Genomic DNA, 6,268 nt, shown 5'->3' on the forward strand with positions numbered 1-6,268 from the left:
TACACTTGATAATGTAATTATTAAATGCTGAATGTTTTGCATTTTAGAATGAATAGCTAGAAAAAACTTTTATGGTAGAAAACGCTTTTTTTGGTCGTCTTTTCCCCACCTTTCAAATGAGCATTGAAAGTATGAGATATAGGTAATTGGACCTTTGGGTATGTTAAAGTTATAGTTATTTCTAAATGTTTATATTTTTGATGAATGGATATTGTGATTTAGTTTGATAGCTACAGGGACAAAGAATACAAATGTGTGAATCAAAGGTGTCACCAAGAACATAAGTAACGTATTTGGCATGATAATATTGAAAATAATAAGATGTGGATTGATTGTGGTAAAACTGGCAATGGGACAACTATTCACTATAGACCAAAGGACATATGATACAACGAACTACGAGTCAATGCACGACTTTTGATAATAAACAGAACTTATACTGAAATGTAAGCTATAAATGACCATGGGACAAAACAACAGGCAACTATTGAAAAGGGAAAACGGAATGATTTATGTTAAGGAAAAATAATACTTTATAAATTATGCGCGTCCAAATTACTTTCTCGATTAACCGTAAATCGGAATGGTCGAAACTAAAAAAATCAAATTGAAGAACGTATACAAAATTGAAAAAAAGAACCACCCAAAATGATCAGAAACAAAAAGCTTGAGGGAGTTAAGTCGACTTCAGTTTCGTGTTGAAGCTACTTCATTTCTAAATCAACAGAAAATTTAAGAAATATATGCTATAAATCATCTCATTGGCAAAGCAGTGACTTCTTGTAAGAAATGATATCTACACAGTGCTAGAAAATAAAAAAAAATAGTACTTTCTAAAGGAATAGGTCCAGTAACATCCCTTTTTGGCCCCAAAAATATAGCAGTTTTACAAACTTGTTAGAATGTAAATTTTTAGTTCTTTATTGGAAAGTAGAAAGCTTCTGCTACATAAATATGGGCTGTTTTTGACAATACAATGCACAAATATCGGGTACTAGCATCATTAAGTCTTGCTAAATTACTGAAATCTTCACAATTTTAGCCTTTCAGTTAAATCTTAGACGGTTTCCGTCTTAAATGAAAGTGGCTGAATTTGTGTTCATTCTAAATATTGAAATGTAGGTTGTATTTGATAATAATACATAACATATTTTAAGGTTTAGGATGAACACGGATGCGGCCACTTTCATTTTTGACAAAAAAAAACATCGGAAAAGTGACATTTTTTAGCATATTTGATATTTTTCATATTTCAGCTTGAATAGGACCGTTTTTAATGAGTAAACCAGTTAAAATAGAAATAATAAAAGTAAAATTCTTCATTTGAGGGCAATTGCTCCTATCAGAATCATAGAACAGTTTTGACGAAAATGGGCTGATGGTAATCTCAACAATATAAACATTTTTGCCCCGTCAGATTTTATCTCTTCGAACCTGTTTTCAAGATAATAGACCAAAAGCAGTTTTATCCTTATGTTCATATTTTAGTAATATCGGCCATGCTAGTTTTAAGAAAAAAACACCGATGATGAGTGTAGCCAATTATCACTTTTGAGATAAAGCGGACTAGATTTGGTGACTATGTTTACATTTTTTCGTGGTCATTTGTGACACAGATAGCTAAAAAACAATAATGATAAAAACGTTCAAGGTGATTGCCTTTATACTTACTATTAAAGCTCCTGGTTCATTATTATAAAAAAAGCTGTGATATGATTGCGAATAAGCTAACTCTTCACACGATAGCTGTCTCATTGGCAATCATACCACATCTTCTTTTTTATAACTCTTCACACGAGACCTTCTTTGTTAACATTAACATTCCATAAAGCCAATCACGAAGGGATACACAAGACCTTGAATAACATATAAGCTAAATAGAAAAAAAATAATATCTTCCTTTAATTTGCACTATCATAAATTACCTAGATGTAAGTCAAAACATGAAACGTTTTGTTATTTAAGCAACAATAAATGAAATGAAGCCATTAACTAGGATTGATAACAGTTAAGGAATAGATATGATGCACAAGTAGCAAACTTGGGAAAAGTCGTATAGGAAAAAGGAAATTTAGCATGATTGCAAAGTTATGCAAATATCCACCAAATTTCAAATAAATTAAAAATAAGCAACTACAGACAACCGCGCTACCTTCAATAATGAGAAAACCAAGTACCGTACAGTCAGCTTTAAAAGGCCCCGACATAAAATAAGATGAAATACATGTATTTCATTTGAAAAAAACTAACAGCCTAATGTATAACATAACAATTTTCGAAAAACAAATATCATATACAGGAACCAACGACAATCACTGAATCACAAGCTCCTGACTTGAGACACACGCATAAAGAATATGGCGGGATAAAACATATTTGAAGGCAACAACCCACACCTTACATGGAGATTGTAATGGCAAAACATGAAAACAACTAATAAAAATCCGTTGAAAAGGACTGAACTCATAAGAGAATTAACAAATACCTCACAACAAAAATGACACAAAGTACAGATCTAGATTATTTACAGTTACTGACAGAATGTTGAAAGTCAATAACAACTGATGAAAACATGTATTTTAGACAAAAATAAATTCAGTACACATCCAACAGCCAATTGATTTAGTGAAAATACGGATTATAAATGTGTATAAGTGTATAACAATGATATTAAGTGTTGTTTTAATTTTTTTCTGATCACAAAATCAATATCAATATCATTAAAAATAATATGCAAAGTCCTTTTTTTCACAATATTAAAATTTTACGGACGCCTTCACGAGTTGTTTGACCGTTATGGAATAACCGTTTCACAGATGATATCGGATATTTTCCTTATGTCGTTACTTCAATACCCTCCCCTTTTCACGAATGTGACCTACCAAATTAGACTATTTGCCGGATTTGTGGAAAAATAAGCATACGACGGGTGCCACATGTGGAGCAGGATCTGCTTACCCTTCCGGATCACCTGGTATCACCCCCAGTTTTTGGTGGGGTTCGTGTTGCTTAGTCTTTAGTTTTCTATGTTGTGTCTTCTGTACTATTAATTGTGTGTTTGTCTTTTTATTTTTAGCCATGGCGTTGTCAGTTTTTTTCAATCTATGTGGTCCTCTGGTAACTTTTGTCCCTTCTTGGTAAAGTTTGAGAGTAATTTTATTCAAATAATTGTTTACCTTATCGAAATTTTATAAATGCTGAACTATTTTTTTCAAATGATATATTTGATCAAGTTTATTTTGTTTTATCCTTGTTACTCTGCATCTTCTTATTTTAAGTTCTGGTATTGTCAACCCATATTTATTAACAGTGATATAAACTTCCTAGATCTTAGCAAATCATTTAAGCTACTGTTCTCCTTGTCAAACTTGTGTTCCTACAATACTAAATGGTCGCGGCTTGCTCTTCGATTGGGTTTACATCGATTCGCTATCGAAAACAAGACTAAATATGTTTTGTGCTGTTTTTTATACAGATTTTTATTTGCAATTTGTAAAATATCTTTAATTGTACAACGTCAATTTTGACACATCTATCATTGAGGTAAGTAGGGTTTAGTGTGTATCATTTTGTGTTATTTCCATCTGCGATAACAAAATAGAGGTAACAGAAGTATACCGCTGTTCAAAGTAATAAATCGATTGAGAGAAAACAAATCCGGTTTACAAAACTAAAACTGAGGGAAACACATCAGCTATGAGAGGAAAACAACTAAACAACCGAAACACTAGAGTGCAACAAAAACAAACGACAATGCAACACACACATAAACGAACTATAAGATAACAACTGCCATTTTCTGACTTGGTACAGGACATTTAAAAAAAATGGTAGGTTGAACCTGGTTTTGTGGATAGCCAAACCTCGCGCTTTTATGGCAATGTTAGATATACCACTAAAATGACAACATTACATGACATGAATACGGTAAAAATAAATGCAAAAACATGCAGAACAGAGAAATACACAAATAAACAATTATACAAAGGCACATTTCCACATGCTTACCACAGAATATAAACGAACACGTAAAACAACCTAGGACAGCACACAAGAACCACGAACTGTCCGTCACAATGAATATATCAACGCCACAAAAGTGACGTCACAGGTAAATTTCGAAAAATTAGATATATGTCAAGATTAGGTTTGTAATTATGTTATATGATGTATTTTATAACAATTACAAGAATACTTATTGAGAATTGTGTCAGCAAAAACCAGCATAATCCCATTAAATGTTCCTTTACTTCGTCATATTTTACATTTAGTTATATCTTAAAATGTTTCATTAAGGGAATTTGATTTTAAGGGCAGATCGTTGAAAGATGTATTAAAATATTTACAACTTTCTACGGTACATGTAGAAATATACCGATTTCATGAGAATAAAATTAAGCATTATACAACTGCAAAAATCTGTTGAAATTGAATAATGTATCTCCGTCTCGGGTAGATTTGTGTATTTTCCTCTGAAAACACAAGCATATTAAAATAATGAAAAAAATGAAAACACGATAATAGGATATAACGGAACTCACTATCAATGAAATAAAGGTAAGTCTAGGGACTATAACAATTAATAAAACAATTTACAAACCAATGAATTTTTCTCCAATGAAATGTATTAGAAAATAGTAGAAACACCCCAAAAAAAAAAAAGAACTGTACATAAAACCATTAAAAAAACATCCTTGCAATCACATTGTTTGTTGGTCCTGTTTCTAGGGTGTCCAAACTCGTCCCGACATTGATCATCCTTTTTTAAACTGACGAAAAGGAGTTTTTGAAGTATCTCCTCAACGTAAATAGATTACAACTGACACCTGAATAGTATTTGTTCGTTGCTATTCAATTACCGGATACATTGATTATCATTCGATAATGTCTTTTCTATGTATTTTAGTGTCCAAATAAATAAACCGTTCCATTAATTAAAAACAAATTTCACATCTGACATATTTAGATAGATATCAATCTTTTGAAATGATTTTTAATTATTATATCATAATTTCCCTCATACAGTCATAATCAGAGTTGTTATGGATTCATGTGAACAAAACCGTGTACCTATGGCCATTCTCCATCATCAATAATATTATAAGTTAAACAAAAAAGTTAATCAAATTAAGTTTTAATTAAGAATATTAGATGATTATGGTAAAAAAACTATATGCAAATGTTTAAGAATACTTCAAATGATGTTCAATTTTATCTATGAATAAATGACATATAATTATTTCGTTTTTTATTCTTTTTGTAAATAAAAGCAATATTAGAATATCGCTATTCGAAATTAATAAATCGATTGAAAATAGAATGAAATTCAAAACAGTGTGGCTGTGGCCATTGATTGACACATTAAATTCATCCGTTGACTGGGACAATTTACGTGAACGTTTGTCTGTAACGACCACTGTTCACGACGTACCTACGATAGACATTTAAACTGTGGGGTCACCAAAGGTTTCTTAACGCCTTTAATTATAAAATAATTCGAAAAATTAATCAGGAATAACCTTTATGTTTTGATTTGTATAATTGATAAAAATCAAAACATCGTGTTATTTCTGATTAATTTTTCGAATTACTTTATTAAGGTGTTGAGAACCTTTGGTGACCCCATAGTTTAAGTGTCTTTAAAAAGTACATAGTGAGCAGTGGTCGTTACATACAAACGTTCACCTAAATTGTCCCAGTCAATGGATGAATTTAATGTGTCAATCAATGGCCACAGCCACACTGTTTTGACTTTCATTCTAAAACAAATCTGGGTTTCAAACTAAAATTAAGGGAAAAACATCAAATATAAGAAAACTACGACACAACAGAAACACAATAAGAATTTTGGTTTAAAATATTAAAGAAAGTACCAAATCAAGGGAAGAAATTTTCAACAAAAATGCGAATGCATGATGTGAAAAAGCTAATTTGATGATTCTATTTTACGGGTTTCTATTTTACGTCTTCCACACGAATTGCTTTTGATATTTCAATGATGAAGAATTAGATTTTGGATATATGTTAATTAACTACAAACAAGCACCACAAATTAAACTCCCCAAAAATTAAAAGGTCAACGTACGTATGGATTTTAATAAAAGACGAGTGCATAGTATTCATATTAATATATATATAAGTAAACTTTATGAAATAGGAATCAAAGATGGGGACCGTCTCTCTTATATATTTCATTGTTATCATTAAATACAATCACATTAAATATGTTTCAGAAATCAAAAGTTTTAATACTTCTTGGGGAATATTG

This window comes from Mytilus galloprovincialis, chromosome 4 (genome assembly GCF_965363235.1).
Source record: "Mytilus galloprovincialis chromosome 4, xbMytGall1.hap1.1, whole genome shotgun sequence".
Lineage (NCBI taxonomy): Eukaryota > Metazoa > Mollusca > Bivalvia > Mytilida > Mytilidae > Mytilus > Mytilus galloprovincialis.